Below are 20426 nucleotides of genomic sequence, written 5' to 3'. Positions count from 1 at the left end.
ATCCCTGTCCCCAGACAGAACAGGAAGCATACACAAGATGTTCTTTTAGAACAGAACAAGACTGCAATTGAGCCAAAGTCAGAACTCTGAGGTCTGATTGTTCAGTCTTAGACTTGTTCTGAGGAGAAAGAAATCACTGAAGGGCCTTTCAGTGCCTTTCTGGGTGGCTCTTGCATGTGGCAATTAGATGTTTTTTACTAGGAAGTTCTGCCATCAACTGATACAGAGCGATCTCTGTGGAGATAGAGACAGCCTGGTTAATGTATGCAGTGTAAATCACTTCGAATTTCTCACAGGAATGTAAAATGTACATTAAATACCAAGTCTAGTGGTAGGGGAAGGAAATGAAAACCCAGTCGCACACACAGCACTTCGATGTCTTATGAGGCAGGTTCTGGGCACAGGAGTCACAGCCAGAGCTGAAGAAGAAAACCCGTGCTGCTGAGGGGCTGTGTTGTGTGCTGTGGTGGCCTCAGAGGATGAATGAGGCAAACTGATGCCCTGGAGTTCAAGCTGGGACACTGGACCTAGCCGTGATGGAACTTCCTAGCTGCTCCAGAATGATCCAGAGTCATCAGGCCTCTGCTCACCCCTTTTTCATGATGACATTAATGGCTTGACATGACATGCTTGGCCACACTTTCACCTTTTGCCATGGGATTTGAAGCAGCTCCCATCAAGAGGTAGAAAGTATCTATGAAAACTTGATTCTTCATGTGGTCATGTGATTGAATTTGGCCAATAGGATGTTTATGTTTGAGACACTAGCAGGTGGCTAAAAATGCTTGGTTGTGATGATATGCCCTGACTCGGCTGCTCTGAGGAGCCTGGAGCAGAAAGAAGTATTCCAGAGTGCCAGCCAAAGACAGCCTAGATCAGCCACCAGTCAATGCTAAGCTGGACCAGCAAGAATGCCCACCCTGCTGAGCCCACTAAAAACCACTCACTAGTACTCAAATGCCTAACAATTGCTGGATGCAATAAGCAAAGCTCCTAGTTTCACAGAGAATGCCATAAAGAATTTGTGTGTGTGTGTGTGTGTGTGTGTGTGTGTGTGTGTGTGTGGCAACCAACTCGACAGGTTTCCCAGCACCTCCCTGAAACTCACACACCAAGCTCAATGCAGTTGTGTGCATCTGCATTACTAGTACAGATGCAAGAAGTAGAGAGGAAGGATGCTGGGAGACAGGAGAATTGTGGGAAAACAAATATTCAGTTCAATGGCAGAAACAAAAGAGAGATTTTGCCTCAAAACAAGGGTGGGCAGAAGAGACCAGACTCCTGAAATATTGGCTCTCCAAATATGTGATGTGGCATGTGTATACCTACACACACACACACACACACACACACACACACACACACACACACACAATTTTTAAAAGTTAGATTTAGCATTTTTGTGATTTTTGATGTGAAGACTGTCTCAACCATCAGACTTCTAAGTTCTCCAGTTTAGAAGATGTGTTCTGTACCCTAAGGCGGATGATTACAGGATGCTAAATACACAATGTTTAATACCGTGGCACTGGTGTTTACTGAATAAAGATAACATGTAAAGGTGCACTCTTCTGTGAGTGGTGACAACAGCTGACTCTGTCCCACTGCTAGGGCAAGCCTTTGAGTGCCAGGAACTGCTTCCTTCTCAAACACCTGACAGGATCAAACGAGTTTTCTCTTGCAGAGGCTACCCATATCCATGATGGAACATGGAGTCACTGAGGCTCTGCAGGACAGAATTTCCATGGTACAATTTCTGTCTAGAGTGCCCCCTGGGTGAGGCCTGGATTAGACTCTACGGTCAGCTACTTCTGTGCTTCGGTCCTTCCCCAGCACTAACCCACTCCCTCACCCTATTCGTGATTCTCCTGAGACCCTGACCTCAGTAAATCACTTGCATAAGATTTCCCTGTTCAGATTCTGCTCCCAGCCCACCCCAGTCACAAACAGGAATTCAATTTGTACATTTCTTGTTCGGCTGAGAAAGAAAACAACTAATTTAGAACCTGAAATAATATTCACTGTGATAAATCTTTGGATAGAGGCAAATAAGAACTCAGGTTCCTCAAAGGGCCCATGCATTCACAGGTACCTAATAATTTGGGGGTTGTTAGAATCTCACTGGTTATTAATACTAAGTCTTTCAAATACAGGATTTTTAGTGAGTAAATAAAATGTACAAGCATATGTCAATGTTTCATTTCTTCACAGGAAATATTTGTTCACATAACTGTACCACTGTACAACCAGGTATTTCTCAACAGAACCTTCCAGGTGGAGAGTAGTTGCTGTGTGACTACACAGATTTTCCTGTTGTCCCCCTGTAAGCTGATGCTTACCAAAGATAATTAAGGAAGAGACGTCTGGACCCGGGAAAACACCACAATGTGAGGTTAAAAGAACACTGGGGCCTAGGAGCCAGCAAAAGTGTTTTCCTCTCAAACAGGAGGACTGAAGTTCATCCCTAGAACCCACATTTTAAAAAGTTGGGTGTGGTGGCCTGGAATCAATCACTGGGGATTCCTGGCCAGCTAACCTAAGTCAGCAAACAAAGCAGATAGCATGGCACTAGAGATTAGTCGTCTCTGGTGTCTAAACACACACACACACACACACACACACACACACACACACACACACACACACACAGAGACAGACAGAGTCAGAGACAGAGAGAATCAACACAGTGTGACATACATTGCAATCCTAAGGATTAAAATAACCCTACCCACCCATACAGCCAGCACGGAACAGTGCAGGAAATTAAGTAAAGATGCTATGCTGGCTAGTTTTATGTCAACTTGACACGTAAGAGTCATCAGAGAGGAGGGAGCCTCAGTTGAGAAATTGCCTTCATAAGATCCAGCTGTGGGGCATTTTCTTAATTAGTGATTGTTGGGGGAGGGAAGGGGGAAGTGAGGGGGCGGGCCCATCCCATTGTGTATGGTGCCATCACTAGGCTGGTGGTCCTGGGTTCTATAAGAAAGCAGGCTGAGCAAGCCATGGGGACCAAGTCAGTAAGCAGTGCCCCTTCTTAGCCTCTGCATCAGTTCCTGTCTCCAGGATCCCACCCTGTTTGAGTTCCTGTGCTGACTTCCTTTGATGAACTAACAAAAAGCCATAACTAGGACAGGTGGGAACCGCTGCAGAAAAAACAAAAACAAAAAAAACAAAAAGAAACAAAAAAAAACTTTTAATTTTTAAAAATTAAAAACAAACAATAAAAATTGCAGTAGATTTGAAGAAATGCTTAAAAAAACAAGTAAATGACAACAATATCATTAAAAATAATGGCTTGTCTCCTCTCTTGAGTTCTGAAGTCCAAGAAGGGACATCCTCTTTTGGTGACAGGACACAGATGGGCTTTCTCATCACCAGGCTGTGAAAGGACAGTCTGAATGTCATGTCTCAGACAATGGTCAGATTACTCGGAAGTCCGAAGAAGCTCTTCTAGAGTCTCCGAAAGCAGTACAGTGGCAAGGTCCCTGGGCTTTCCTTTTGTGTCACCTAAGCCCGGTCAGGAAGTACCGATGGGCAAGGACCGGAAAAACCTCAACAAAGCCTGTTGTGTCTATGTAAGGAACCAGGAATGATGCAGCCTAGCAAGGCAGAATGCACCAACCCCATGGCTGTCTTCCTTCAGGAAAACCCCACTGAAATCACCCATGACCACACTCCTTCAATAGCCAGCAGACGTAGGGTGCAGAGCTTTGATTTCTCCTTTACCAGGCTGTGGACACAGGCCAGGGATACTAAATGGAAAGCCAGACTTAGCCCTGCTAGGCATGGACAAAGCTCATCCTTTCCAAACTGTTGTCAGAGATCATCTGCTAATATCAGGGATCCTAGGTCCCCACACAGACAAAGCAAAAATGAAGCCTCTGGTCATTGCTCTGTCTTAAGGTCTGAGGAGCCCAAGCAGAATTGAGACTTCTACAACCACTATGTGGTAAGAAGGCCATTACTGCTTCACGTCCAATGTGGTACTAGAACTGCCGAATGACCAGGCAGTTCCTTGCCTTCAAGCCAGGGAGCAGAGGCACAAATAGGAAGTCAGAATGCCCATCCTTCCCCTGGCCTGTATAGTAGGTAATTACCAATACGGAGTCAGGTAGAAATATAAGGGTATTTAATAGGGAAAAGCCTTACTTACAGAGCGAACCAGCCAGCCGGTGGTAGTCTGTACAGCAAGAAGCAAAGAGAAACCGAAACCGAAAACGCAGTCCCCCTACTCACTCTGACCACGCCCTCACAAGCCCTCAGGTACTCTTGTAGCCAGCCCCTAAGAAGGCGTGGCTACAGCTTCCCCTACAATTCCCCTTTTAGTCTAAAAGAGGATTAAAACTTAACAGTATAAAGGTAAAATATAAGAAGATAACTATCTATTTTAACTAAACCCTAAAGTCATAAACAATAGGAAGCTATTGCTAACTAGGTATATACACTATACTAAGTGACAACAATGGGGAAAGGGGGCATAGCATTTTCCAAGTTACTTCCTGCTGAAATGGGACGATGATAGTCATGTGGGGTCCTGTAGAAAGAAAATGTTAGTATCCAGTCCATGTTAGATGGGATTCACTTGATTGAAGATCTCGCTTGAAATCCTCAACTTGATTGAAGTCAGTACCCGAACCTCTGGCCGGAGTGTCAGCTGAAATGGAGCAAGTTGGATCCAGTGCAGTCGAGGAGCTGTGGCCCATTTTCTTTCCAGGGTGTCCAGGGATTGCTGTCAGGCAGGTCTTCATTGGCTGTGTGGGACTCAAACATGAACAGTTAGCAGAGAAATGTTTGCTTGTGTATGTACACATGCTAGGGAATGCAACCATGAGAGCATAACAATTATGAAAGGGTGTACACCTTGAGAGAAAGATCCAAGAAAAGACAAAGACAGTCCCCAAATTCTTCTTTTATTCTGTATTACATCAATTGGCTTCTTGATACAATACAGAAACACTAAAGCTTAGTTAAATAATGTGCTTGGATTTTAGAGGAGGAAAGCCAAATCCACCTCTAAATCCAGCATTGGTTTAATTGAATAGGGACTAGGAAATAAAGAGAAATAGAGTTTTTTGAGAGACAGCTGTAAAGTTTACCGTATGGCACATTCCTTCTATTTGATGGTTATAGCTACCTTTTCTTCTTAAGTATCTACCCATGCAGTGTCTTTTGCCTTCTGAAGATGAGTTTTCCTGTGAAGATAAAAGCAAAACACTTCCCTTTCCTTTGGGAGGTTTCTATTTAGTTTATAAGATATACCTTAGTAGAATACCTGTCATTTGTCCTCGTTGAGAGGTTTTTCCTTTTCCAGTCGAATCTTGATCAACTTTGATGGTATCCAAAGTTTTTCTTCTCCTGTAGAAACCAATGCAAAACCCCTACCCCAACGTAATACATGTCCTGGTTTCCATGCAGAGGTTAGTACATCTTTGAAGTATACTGGCTGATTGAGTTCAGCAGTTTTTTCCGTAGTCCAGTGTCTTTCTGCAGCTGTTTGTCCTTTTTCATTGGCATTAAGAAAGTTTAGTGTTAATAAAGCATTATGCAACCTATGTTTGGGGGGTTTAGTCTTCCAAGCTTGTTTGTTGAGCATCTCCTTAAGTGTTCTATTAGATCGCTCAACCACTGCTTGTCCTGTAGGATTGTGTGGTATACCAGTAACATGCTTTATGTTATAATATTTGAAAAATTGTTCCAATTTCGTAGAGACATATGCTGGAGCATTGTCAGTTTTTATTTGTGCAGGTATACCCATAACTGCCATCACCTCTAGCAGGTGTATAATAACAGAATCAGCTTTTTCAGAGTTAAGAGCAGTAGCCCATTGGAACCCTGAGAATGTGTCTATGGTATGATGCACATATTTCAAATTTCCAAACTCTGCAAAGTGAAAGACATCCATCTGCCAAACCTCATTTCTCCGAATGCCCTTAGGATTACAACCTGCTGGCAATGGAGTTTGATTATAAAAGGAACAAGTAGGACAGTTTTTCACTATCTCCTTGGCTTGTTGCCAAGTGATAGAGAAGTCCTTTTTCAAACCTTTGCTATTTACATGATGTTTCTTATGAAATTCTGAGGCTTCTAGCACACTTCCAATTAATAAACGATCAATCTCATCATTGCCTTGTGCTAGTGGGCCAGGCAGACCCGTATGGGATCTGATATGTGTAATATACATAGGATTACTTCTGTTTCTGATAGTTTCCTGTAATTGTAAAAACAGAGAAGTTAATTCTGTATTATCAGGAACAAATTCTGCAGTCTCAATATGTAACACGACTCTCTCTGCATACTGAGAATCAGTAACTATATTAAGAGGTTCTGTAAAATCCTTAAGTACCATGAGAATTGCATATAATTCTGCCTTCTGTACAGATGTATATGGACTTTGAACTACTTTACTTACCTCACCTGCTTTATAACCTGCCTTACCTGATTTGTTGGCATCAGTGTAGAAGGTAAGAACTCCAGAAATGGGAGTTTGTCTTACAATACGTGGAAGAATCCAGACTGTCTTTTTTATGAATTTAATTCTGTCAGTTTTGGGATAGTTGTTGCTAATTGTTCCCAAAAAGTCAGTAAGAGCTATTTGCCAATATTCATTATCTTTCCATAAGGAAGAAATTTCTTCATTAGTTAAAGGTACTATAATTTCTGCTGGATCTTTTCCAATCAGCTGGCAAAGTCTTAATTTACCCTTTAAAATCAAATCAGAAATCTTGTCTATATATGTCTTTAACTTTTTATTCTGTTTATGTGGCAGAAATATCCATTCCAATATAGTGTCTTCCCTCTGCATCAGAATTCCAGAAGGGTATTCTCTGGATGGCAAGATAACCAGAATACAGTCTAAATTAAGGTTTATCCGATCTACATGTGCATTCAATATTCTGTTTTCTACCCATTGTAACTCTTTTTCTGCCTCATCAGATAATATTCTAGGACTGTTTAGGTCCTTATCACCTTTAAGGGCCATTTTTAAATGCTTTAAGTCATGTCCTTCTACACCAATAATTGTCTGTAATTGAGAAATTTCCCCTAATAATTTCTGAAGAGAATTAAGAGTTTGATACCGATCTCTCCTAATTTGTACCTTTTGAGGTCTGATTCTCTGTAAGTCTATCTTGTAACCTAAATAGTTAATAGAATTTCCTCTTTGTATCTTTTCTGGTGCAATCTGTAATCCCCAACGAGGCAGAACTTCCTTCACCATTTCAAACATACGTTCCAAAGTTTCCTTATTAGAATCTGATAAAAGAATATCATCCATGTAATGATAAACAAGAGATTGTGAAAATTTCTTCCGAATTATTCCCAAAGGTTGCTGTACAAAGTGTTGACACAAAGTAGGGCTATTTAGCATTCCTTGTGGCAAAACCCTCCATTGATATCTCCTAACTGGCTGTGAATTATTAAGAGTTGGTACAGTAAATGCAAATTTTTCTCTATCATTTTCCTGTAACGGTATTGTGAAAAAACAGTCTTTTAGATCAATGACTATGATAGGCCATCCTTTAGGTATTAAGGAAGGTAATGGCATTCCAGGTTGCAGAGAGCCCATTGGTTGAATTACCTTATTTATAGCTCTCAGGTCTGTCAGCATTCTCCACTTACCTGACTTCTTTTTGATGACAAAGACAGGAGAATTCCAAGGACTGGTAGATTCCTCTATGTGTCCAGCATCTAGCTGTTCCTGTACTAACTTTTCTAAAGCCTCTAGCTTCTCAGAGGTCATAGGCCATTGTCCTACCCAAACTGGTTCATCTGTAAGCCACTTCAATGGCAGGGCCTTTGGCTCCTCTGAAGGTCCATCATTTGTACCTAGTTTCTGTACAGCATGGATGGTTGGTAACCGTTTTCCATAGCGTCTTACCAGATCTTTTTCATAATTTGTATCTGACACTGGAGGAATATTAATCTGAGTATTCCATTGCTGTAAGAGATCACGACCCCAGAGATTTATAGCTATATCTGCCACGTATGGTTTCAGTATCCCTTTCTGTCCTTCCGGTCCAATGCAGACCACTGAGTTAACACTCTGTCGAACTCTAGATAGAGTTCCAATTCCTAAAAATTGTACATTTGCCTCTCTAAGAGGCCATTTCTGAGGCCAAGACTTTTGAGTAATAATAGTTACATCCGCCCCAGTGTCCACTAAGCCAGAAATAACTTTATTATTAATTTTAACTTTTAACTGAGGCCTTTTATCATTAATAGAAGCTTGCCAAAATATGCGTTTCTCATTTTGTCCATTCACACTTGATTCTTCATCACTATTCAAACTACCATCTAGAGCAATATCTTTTTTCACAATATGCAAAGAACTGTCTATTGTTCCTGTGAGAGATTGTCTTCCACTGCTATTGGAAATGACCTGACCTTTCTCGATGTGGGGGCCTTCTTGAGGCCCCCCTCGGGGTTTCCCGACCTTAAGGGGTTTCCTTGTATGTCCCTGGTCGATCTACATTCATTGGTCCAGTGTCTGCCCTTACCACACCTTCTACACAATCCAGAAGGCAGTGGCCTTCCATATGAGGCATTGTTAGAATTCATTTGTCTACAATTTCTCTTAGTATGTCCCATTTTACCACAGTTGAAACATCTAGGTTCCTGGCGCCTTCGTGGTCTCAAGGGGAAGGCTCTTCCTCCCCAAGGTTCTGGTTCATAGTAGTAGTAACCTCTAGCCTCTTGGTACCTATGTTGACCTCTGTAAGGTGCTTCTCCTTGCCAAGCCCTTACATCCTCACCTCTAGAACTTTTAATTTCCTGTTGCCGTTTTAAACCTTTGGAGATGGCTTCTCCTACCCAAGCTCCAGTATCTTGCACATTATAGTCAATGTTGGCTGCATACAAAACCCATTCTTCTAACAGAGCTGATCTGATCTTTAAAGGCAAAAGTATTCTTTTGCATATAGGGTTTGCATTTTCATAAGCTATTGTATATATAATTGATTGTCTTGTTTCTGGATCTGTTACCTGTAATTCTACTGCCCTAGTTAACCTTTGTAAGAAGTCCTGGAACTGTTCTGTAGGTCCCTGTTCTATTCTGGTATAAGCTTCTAGACGTTCTCCTGGCTCACGAACCTTATCCCAGGCATTTAATGCTGCTTTCCTGCAAAGAGACAGTATATCGTCATCATATTCAGCCTGAACCTGTGGGTCAGCATAAATACCCTGACCAAGAAGCTTATCTAGAGGGGCTTCAAAACCTTCCTTTATGCCCTGATGTTCAAGGAGCTTTGCCTCTTCCCTTACCAATGCCTTCCACTGGATTTGGCATGAATTCTCAAGTACAGCTGTTACCAATAGTTCCCAATCTGTGGGTGTCACCCTGTTAAAGGTTGCCCATGAATGTAATAGCTGTTTTACATATGGGCTATGGAGACCATATGAGACAACTGATTCTTTAATATTCTTAAGATCCTTCAGCTGTATAGGTTGCCATTCATAAACCATTCGTCCATGAGGGTGTTTCTTAGAAGCTGGCTTTTCTACCATGGTAGCTGGGTACACTAATGGTGTACGAGTAACAACCTTAGAAGAATAGTCACGATACCTGGGTGGAGTAGGTGCCTGGGATTGGAGTGATTCTGCTTCTGAGGCATCCCACTGATCTTTAAGCCTAGCAATGATATCCTTTTGAAAAGTTTCAATCTCCTTAATCATAAAAGATTCCAAGCACGTTAGTGAATCTGTAAATTGCTCTAACTGCTCATCTACACGTTTTTCTAGGTCTTTCATACGATCATCCTTAGACAGCATCTGGATGGCATGGAAACTGCCTTCTAGGTATTGGAGTCTAGATTCCAGGTCATGATTTGCTGATTTTGAGTCCTCAGCAATCGACCGTATGGACCTATGTAATCTGTCAGCCCTGTACTGTAAATTATCTTCCAAACATTCAAATCTAGACTCAAATTTCTGATCTGCTACCTTGGATGCTTCAATAACTGATTGAATGGCATTGTCCAATTCTTCAACCCTATGCTGGGTATTTTGCACCGTTGCATCTAGTTGATGAGTAACATTGCCTATCTGAGTTTCTAGCTGGCTACAGATATTCTTTAGCTGGTCATGGTCTTCTGACAGCCTAGCCTCTAAGGCCTCAGACATGGAGGATCTCTCTGTGTTTATCTTATCATAAATACGCTGTATCTCATCAGACAGCTCTGTCTTTAGTGTATTGGACACAGAGCCAAGCTTATCATCCAATTTCTGTTCCATTTGCTGCACAATTGTGGTCTGACCTAATCGTAAAGCTGTTATTTCCTGTAAGCAGGTGGTGAGGTTATCCTTATCTCTATTCCTGAGTCCTCTGGCTAGTAATACTATTTGTACCAGCAAGCTAACTGCCATGACAGCATATAGGCCAATAATTGGCAAATTAGCATCCTCCTCAAACAGTGAATTCACGTAATAAGCAAAAACATTACCAATTTCAGCAAATGATAAATATTCCGCCATGATTTTACCTGATTTCTACTCCAGATGCAGTAAATATATTTGACCAGCAGGTAGCACAGGCCTTCAGTTATTCCGAGGCGTTTGGCAGCAGTCGGTCAGCAGTGGAGAGCGGTCACAAAAGCTCCTGCGCTTATCTTAGAGAGTATACGGCTTTTCAGCCGCACCTTACAAAAGCGGCTGCGCTTATCTTAGAGAGTATACGGCCTTTTAGCTTTGGCTTTCCCGTTCTGCCGCAAGGGGAAGCCTCTGCTGAAAGTCGAAACTTACTCACCTCTAGGCAGCTAGAAACTGGGTGGATGACTGAGCAGCACAGCTGCCGTGGGTCAGCTGCTAGCCGGCAACGCCTGTGGAAAGAGGGTGCTTTCCCGGCCTAGGCGGCGGGCCCGATGGAACCCACAGCCTGTCCCAAATGGGGTGTGGGTTTCCAATATCCCGCTTCTGACAACCAGATATAGTAGGTAATTACCAATACGGAGTCAGGTAGAAATATAAGGGTATTTAATAGGGAAAAGCCTTACTTACAGAGCGAACCAGCCAGCCGGTGGTAGTCTGTACAGCAAGAAGCAAAGAGAAACCGAAACCGAAAACGCAGTCCCCCTACTCACTCTGACCACGCCCTCACAAGCCCTCAGGTACTCTTGTAGCCAGCCCCTAAGAAGGCGTGGCTACAGCTTCCCCTACAGGCCTGTGCTCAGATATGAATGAGGTCAGTGGTGGAATCTGGTCATCTACCTCTCCTGGTGGTTAAGAAGAGCACCTTCCCCTCACCCCTTCTGGAACAGAGCCAGAGATCAGAGGCTTAACTAAGAACCAGAGTCTAGAAATCCAATGTCCATACTTCAGTGAAGGAAAAAAGATACTTTTCATGAAGACAAGACGGGGACATTACGCAGTGCTCAGAGTGAATTGAAAGGGTAGTGAACAGACACTAAGGTCAAGATGACAGCAGTATTAGAATTATCTGGCAGATGTTTCCTTTATTTAGAGATCGGGTCTCATGTAGCCCAGGCTGGCCTCAAACTCATTGTGTAGTGAAAAGACTCTGAGCTTCTGGCCCTCCTTCCTCTGCCTCCCAAGTGCTGGGATTAGTGGGAAGCACCACCATGATGGATTTTGTACAGTGCTGGGCCTGGCACCCATGGTTAGACAATCACTCTAGTGGAGCCACATCCCCAGCATCTTCTCAGATGTCTAAAGAACTATCATAAAGATACTGTCACTGAGTTTGCAGATGCAAAACTCACTTATACAGGAAAGCCACAGTGATCAAATCCCGTGGAGCTGGAACTACAGGTGGTTCTGAGCTGCCAGATGTGGGCCCTGGGGACCAAGACCTGGTTTCCTCTACCAGATTCTTCATGTATCATCTCTCCATTTCTCCAGTCTCACAAATGGAAATCTGAGAACTGAAAAGGCACAGAAATTAAAATTAAAAAGTAAACACAGATGAACAACAAATTTGATGGTGTGCAGAAAATCACTTTACAAACTGGTAGGCAGAACATAAAATAATCTCCCATTCTGAGCAACACAGAGAAAACAGCAGCAACAACCAAACGTCCCAAACCACTCACAGACCCTCAAATGAGCCCTGAGATCATAACAAATGGTCTCATGTTTGGATTCACAGAAATGAGGGGAGACAAAAGATAGAGATGAAAAAAAGAAAGGGAAGGTAGAACCGTTGAAAACTTAACAAGTTTTCCAAGTATCATATATTCCTCAAGAATGAAGACGCTAGATCAAACCCAAGATGTCCAGAACAGGGCTTCATGGACTCTGGGCCACAGAGTCACCAGGCATTGTTGACTCCCCTGTAGAAGGATTCAAGTGACTTTTATCTGTAATAGCAATGAAAACAATGATTTAATATAGTGCTGGGGGCCATAATAACAAGTTATTATGACTTCAGCTAGCCCAGGACAAGTCAGAATAAAACCTAGGCATGTGGAAGACAACCAATGCCAAGTAGTTTTGTGCAGTTTTGCATGTACTTTGTGTAAAAAATATGTTTAGCTTGACAAGCTCTTTTGTATTTCAAAACTAATACATGAGTAAACTGACCAAAATGTGGGACTTTAGACAGAAATCCTGAGAAGTGTACAAACAATAGCAAGACAATGAAGATCATTTAAGATTTATTTTTTAACTTTACATTTATTAGATTTCTGAAAATCAGTGGAGCACCTGGGATGTCTGATCATACACCCTGAAACCCTCAGAAGGCAAATGCAATATGTTGTATGGACAGTTTGAGTGTAGCCAAAATCATGAATCAAAGGCTGGATAGAGCTAGATGATCCATAACTTGAGGAAGGAGGATTTAAGACTTGTAATTTAATCAATTATTCACTTTTAAATAAAGTGTCTGAAAGATATACTTAGTTTCTAAAATTCAGAACCCAAAGATGTAAAATTGTTGCCAGGCAGTGATGGCACACCCCTTTAATCCTAGCACTTGGGAAGCAGAGGCAGGAAGATCTCTGAGTTTGAGGCCAGCCTGATTTACAGAGTGAGCTCCAGTACAGCCAGCGTGCACACACACACACACACATACACACACACACACATACACACACACACACACACACACACACACACACACACACACACACACACAGGTGTAAAATCAATAACATTGACACACAGCACACAAATACATGCTATGGCCATTTCTGATGGGAAATTGTTGCAGAGTTTCTCGAATTCCATTTCTGTCACTTCTCCAAGTCCTGTCAAGTGCCACTGGGTAGCTCTGAGCACGTCTGGATCTTCCCTGACACGAGTGGAAGGTTTGTCTTTATTGAATATGTTTCTGTCCTGCAGCTGCCATATTGCCAGGGGAGAGCAGATGTTAGGCAAACATTTGTTTGAATTAAACTTAATTAGCTATGTTTTCCACCCCTATTTTTAAATGGCATATTCTGGGAAGTGATCCTAAAGTGGTTTGGCTTCAGAGGAGGAAAAGCTAGAATTTACCAGTCCTATTTGCAATCTGAGATGGCAGCAACACTGAACAGGGTCTGAGCCCCTCCAGCTCTGGGTGGCAGTTCCGGAAGAAAAGGCAACAGCTCTGAACACATCATTTTGTATTCTGTGGGCAAAGTTCTGGCCTGTTGCCTCCAGCGAGTAAGTTCCAAAGGGGCTGGATTGGCTTTATATCCTGCCTCATCTCCAACAGCAGGTTTTACCCTTACTAGACCCCAGCCAACATCCATGGTTGACGACATCCAGTGAAAGACAAAATGGGAAACTTCTACAAGCTAGGATTTCAGATTCACATCAAAGGCTGCAGAAATAAAACAACCTCAAAATTATTACCAGCAACTGTGCAATGGCATAGGAAAACGTTGCAGATAGTGAAGAAATTTAAATGCACATTTATAAAATAAATAAACTCAGGACCAGTGATTAATTCTTCCACTTAAAGACATCAAACTGTCATGGATGTGTGTTTTGAGATAGCAAAATGGCAAGTGAGTAGGCATTTCCTACTTGGGTAGTCCAGCTTAAAAACAGAGCGGAATGGGTTTGTATTCTCTTGCTTTTGTTTCTTAGAATTTAATATTCATCCTAAAATGGAAAACTAGCATATGTTTCTATTATAACAAAATGTTTGCAAATTAATCCAAGACCTTAAAGAGGGCAATGTACAAATGAATTCATATATTTTAAAGTTTTAACGCAGTCATCTAATAAACTGTTTTCTAGCTGCCTTTTTTCTAGCACCCTTCATTTTGTCGACATCAGCTTATTACACAGTAATCCCTAATTACCACAGTGAATTAGTAAATGCCATCGGGGCAGAGCTTCTCGACTTCAGAATGAACGTGTGGGCTGTGCTTGTCTTTGTGGTAGGGCTGTCTATATACTGTACCCACCAGAAGCAAAGAGCACCCCATAGTTTTGAAATATGAAAATGTCTCAGGCTTTGACAAATATCCAAGTGAGAATAAAATTGGTCTCAGTTGAGAACCAGTAATCTAAACAGGAAGAAAAAAAAGTGTTTCTAACACACTTGATTTTAGTTTATACCCTTATTAATCCCCCCACCCCTCCCATATATCCACGTGGACAAAACTTCACATAAGGTGGCACATTTTGTTTTCCTGTACATGTCTACTTTACCATTTTAACAGCTGTGTATGACTCTACTCTTTACATAAAATATGGATTATTCAATTTACTATAGTGCTATATTGATATTGTTCCCAATTTTTATATCTCAGAGACAATATTGTGATAAAAATATTTCATCTGGCAAGAAATTTTTGGTGGCCTTTTTATTTTCTTAAGAATTTTAAGGGAAGGAAGAGTCCATTGGGATGGCTTCTTTGTATTTTTCTCATTTTCATGCTCAGCCAGGACCTGCCAGAGGGAGGCTGTTTTAAAGCTGAGAACCTTTCTCCATAAAATATCAACTTATTGGTACCTCTTGAAATACACCATTCTTTCCCCTAGGCAAACCGATGCTTCCATGTCAAAGGACACTTTTATTTCTGCCTTTAAAATTACTTTCCAGCTTCTGTGTTTTTTACTCCTGATGCTCACAGTCCCCCTGTCCCATCATCTCCATGCTCCATGAGCTTTGCTCCTAATTTCTTTCTGCTGTATGCTTTGTTTTATGTCACTATCCAGCTTTTCCTTTGGAGTTGGGTTTCAAAAGAAGCCATAGCCCAAATTTCTTAACCTTGACGTGACTGACACTTGGAGCTGGAAAACTTTGCTGGTGGTGGGAGCTTTCCTGTACGTTGTGTATTTCGGACTTTGCTCTTTTGTGATTCACCTACTAGTTGTTCCCTGCTGATTTTTCCCTGGACTTTAGTTACTTTGCTTAGCTTCTTCCTCTTCCTCTTCTTATTCCTCCTCCTCCTTTTTCCTCTTCTTCTTTCTCCTTCTCCTTCTCTTAGTATGTTAATCTTTGGTCACCATCTGCTTAGCTAAGATTAACATTTTTATCAAGTGCTATAGAATACAACTCTTCAAAAACTCCTTTAGAACTTGAGCCGTATGCTGTCTAATTGGATGTGAGGACTACTCAACAAGAGGGAAATCATGCCTGGTACTGTAAACTACCCAACTGTTTGGACTAGTGAGGTCATAGATTTTAGAGGAGAATCTGCTATTGTCACTCTGCCAAACCAGTATAATTCCTAACTGCAGTCTAAGTACTCATCCTTATACCCACAGTTAACTGTAGCTCTCACCCTCCATCAAAGAAACTTCTCTTTGTAACAGATGGAGACTATCACAGAAAGCCACAACTGGTCAAAATGCAGAGAACAGTCAATCGTGGGAAGCACAGTGCCAGCTGACACATCTACAACACAACTCCTGCATCCAAGACTCAAGGAGCATCACTGGAGAGGAGAGGAGAGAAGACAAGAGCCAGAGGACCAGCAAATGTGCTGCGAGATTTCGTCTCCTAGAAACGAGAGGCAATCTTCACCCATGATATTTCAACAATATGGCTACCTAAATAAGACCTGAGAAAGTATAACACTAACAGACATATTAATATGGAAGGGGACATGTGGCTGCTCTTGGCCACCACTAAGTCTGAGTATCAGGCGAAAGCCTGGAGATTTGGATGAATGACAAGACGCCTGCTTGATTTTCTGAGAGAATGTCTCTCTCCTTTATTGTGGAGCAGCCTTATATAGAAACTTACAAAAACCCCAGGTGAAAGGGTTCACAACAGGATATTGATGTTAGTGGGGTGAGATCAGGAAAACAGGAAGTACCTGTGGTTATGCTGGAAAACAACTGTTAGAGAACCTGTGGGGCCTGGGTCCCAACAGGAAGGATCTCATGGGGCCACACCCCTAGACAAAGAACTACAGGCAACTAAAGGATCCTTAAACTGGGAGAAATAGTCCTCCCTAGAGATGAGTCCCTTAATTAGTTATCCAGTAACAAGTGGTTAGCCTTGGAATCATGTATATATAAGTAACATTAAATCAATACAAGCAGATTGTATTTATATATTTAGGTAGGCACACGGTGGTGATTTGAAAGAAAATATCCCCCAAAGGGAGAGGCACTATTAGGAGGTGTGGCTTTGTTGGAGTGGGTATGGCCTTGTAGGAGGAAGTCTGTCACAGTAACGGCTGGCTTTGAGGTCTCACATATGCTCAAGTCATATCTAGTGTCTCAGATCACTTCCTGTTGCCTTTGGATTAAGATAAAGAATTCTCCAACAACATGTCTGCCTGCATGCCACCATGTGCCCAGCCACCATGCTTCCTGCCATGATAATAGACTAAACCTGGGAAACTATAAGCCAACAACTCAATTAAATGTTTTCCTTTATAAGAGTGCTGTGGTTGGGGTTGGGGAGATGGCTCAAAGGTTAGGAGCACTGGCTGCTCTTGCAGAGAATCCAGGTTCAATTCCCAGCATTCAGGTGGCAGTTCCAAATTGTCTATAACTCCAGTCCCAGGGCATCTGACACACTCATACAAATACATACAAGCAAAACACCAATGCACATAAAATAAGAATAAATAGATCATTAAAAAAATGAGTGTTGTGGTCATGGTGACTCTTCACAACAATAGAAACCACAACTAAGACACACATATATGTATATAAATCTACCTACATATATATGTATATATCAATAAAGAAGCCATGATTTTGATTTCCAGAGGAAGTAAGGAGGGGCATAGGAGTGACTGGTGGGAGGAAAGGGAAGGGAATAATTATGTAATTTTATTTTAAAAGTTCTCTTAGAAACATTGGATTGTATGTGTATCAGTAAGGACTTGTCTGCTATGTGGGTGCTTCACTTCCATTAAGGACAGACACCATGCCGTTTCTTTATTCTCATGCATGATGAACACGGTTTACCTTCTCTTTGTCCTGACATGTGTGCAAAACATTTTGACCCTGTAGCTGAGATTAGCTGTCTACTTCTCTGAGAGTGAGGACCTATACACTCTACCTCCCTTCTTGGGCTGTGTGCTATGAATGGGCATTTTATTCTTCTCATCACTCTCTACGCTTTCTGTCTTAGGTGGTCATGGTATTTTTAGTGTTTGAGAAAGGCACTTAAGTCACTTCTGCTTTTTGCTTTTTGCAGGCCTGGGATGTGTCATCCATACTGTGAATTTATACAACCTGTCCAGTTGTATTTGCTGATTTTTCAGCCTTCAAATTTTGTTTTCCCTAAGTGTGGAATACATGACAGATGACACATTCCTTTTCAATATTCATGACCACAGATGCCACAGGCATAGGGTCCTTATAGCTATGAAACAGAGCAGTGACTTTGTACTCTGCACATGTTCCAATCCTGAGTACCCACTCTCTTATGTGTTCCCGCTCACGTTACTCAACATCCCTAAAATACACTTATCTTAGGACTGGAGAGACGGCTCAGTGGTTAAGAGTGCTATCTGTTCTTGTTATCATCTATTCTTCCCGACTCAAACTTTCTGCTCCCTCATGTCCTCTGCATCCCTCTTCTTCTCCCCTTCTCATTCTCCTAGCTCCCTCAGAGGGAGCTAGTTCTTTCAGAGGACATAGGTTTGATTCCCAGCACTCAAATGGTGGCTCACAACCACCTGTAGCTACAGCTACAAGGGATTTGATGCTCTCCTTTGGTTTTTGCTGGTAACAGGCATGCATGTGTGCATAGTTACACATGTGGCCAAAACACAAGTTCAAATAAAATAAAATAAAGTAAATGCAACTTTCTAACCTGTAAGAATGATGCATTCAAAGAGTACTTAAGAGGATTAATTAAGGTAACACAGTAAGGGGCCTGACACAAAGTAGCACTTGATCAATGTGGCTCCTCTGAAATAAATGTAATGCATCTTAATAACCATGAGATTTAAACGAGCTGTGACCTACAATATACAGCCATCAGCCACATGTGGCGATTAATTATCGTATTTAATGATTTAGTCCCCCTGAAATGTGAATGAAGCCTGAGTGTTCTTGCATGAGGGTGTGGACACACATGCCACGGCACACTTATGGAGGTCAGAAGATATATGGGGGTGTTAGTCCTCTCTCTACCTTGTTTGAGACAAGGTTTCTTTTCTGTTTTGTAAGCTAGGTAGGCGTGGTGGCCTGAAAGCTTGTGGAGTGCTTCCTGTCTCTCACATTTCCTATAGACACACTAGGATTACAGATACGTAGGCTACTGCTCTTTTGTGGGTCCTTGGATTTGTGTGGGTCCTTGGGATCCAAGCTCAGTCATCAGGCTTGTGTGGCAAGTGTTTTAGCCACTGAGATATCTTCTAGCCCTAACAATTCAGTTCATTGTCATCATTTAGTCACATGGTTAATGGCTAGATCTTGGCCAGTACCAGGATTTGCCACTGTCACCATCACAGAACATTTTGTTACACAACAGGAGTGCTCAACAGACACACATACAATCCCACACTCTATCTGCCCAGTACTGTGCAGGTGAAATGCTAACAGGGGAGTCTGACTGCATTTTATCACAATGTCTAAGAGAACCTTAGAAGCAATGTTGGGTGTAGAACAAGCATCAGGTCATTTGCCTCTTGCTTTATTGTTCTACAAGCCCCCTGCAAATAGTTTTTGAGGATGATTTCATGGATGCAACCTGTTGTAGTTAGGGTTTCTGTTGTGAAAAGACACCACGACAAGGGCAACTCTTCTAAAGAAAAAACATTTAATTGGGGCTAGCTTACAATTCAGAGGTTTAGTCCATTATTGTCATGGCGGGAAGCAAGGAGCATGCAGGCAGACATGGCGCTGGAGAGGTAGCTGAGTAAGAGCTCTACATCTTGATCCACAGGCAACAGAAAGTGAACTGTCCCTCACACTGGGCATAGCTTGAGCATATGATACCTCAAAGTCCACCCCCACAGTAACACAGTTCCTCCAACAAGGTCACACTTATTCAACAAAGCCATACCTCCAGTTGGTGCCACTTCCCATAGGTCAAGCATTCAAACACATGGGTCTATGGTGATGGGCACACCTATAGAAACCACCACACACCTCCTTGGGAGTTTAGTACAGGTACCTATGATCTTATGCTGTTTCAACACACGTCTAAGGATAAACTCACAACCAACTATGCACAGGTAGATCTATTGTGATGGGAAGACAAACTAACACAACTGGATAGGTTTCCATTGGTGAGTATGGCCTTTTGTAGACTACTTAGTTTTCATAGGGTTGGAAAGAGGAAAAACTTATTCCCTATTTTTTCATTTCTATGTCACTTTTAATGCCTATATCTGCCTTTTCCAGTTTGAAAACAGTTATACCACTTCAAAAAAATCTAGATCAGAGATTGACATGCCTTATCTGTGATGGGCCAGAGATTAATATTTTAGGGTAATGAAGTTTCTATGATAACTATGTGTGCTGCTGAAGCACAAACATTGCCACACAACACACAGAAACTTAATTAACTCTAACAGGCTCTGTGGCCTTAGTTTGCAATCTTCAGATCCCAAATTCTATGTAATAACCTACACCCTGCCCTACTCCTCCAATATTTATTTTTTGTTACTCATAATACATCTTACCACCTATTGTGGTATATATATATATATATATATATATATATATATAACTAAGGATCCCATTAGATTCTTAAATGTTTAACTTAGAAATGTCAAATAATTTTTATTCTCATTTTTATTAAAGTTTCCAATTTAAAGACAAACATAATTCTTCACAGTGATTTTTTTTTTTCTCTTGGGGAGCAAGTACAGCGAGAACACAGACACACATCATGCAGGGATTCATTAAAAGCAATCCACAGGTCTGAACAATTTCCCTGCTATTGTACTAATTTATGAATGGAGACACAACTTCAATGGAAAAGCTCCAACTCTTACAGGTGTAATAGGCTGATCAAGTCAAAGACATGGATGTTAGTAAGTGGGAGGGTCAGAGATGACCCTCTAAACATGACACTTGTTCTAGGAGACTGTGACAGTCTATGGTAGACTAACACA

The sequence above is a fragment of the Cricetulus griseus genome, chromosome 8 (assembly GCF_003668045.3).
Source record: "Cricetulus griseus strain 17A/GY chromosome 8, alternate assembly CriGri-PICRH-1.0, whole genome shotgun sequence".
In the NCBI taxonomy this organism is placed as follows: domain Eukaryota; kingdom Metazoa; phylum Chordata; class Mammalia; order Rodentia; family Cricetidae; genus Cricetulus; species Cricetulus griseus.
This window is presented reverse-complemented; position numbering follows the sequence as displayed.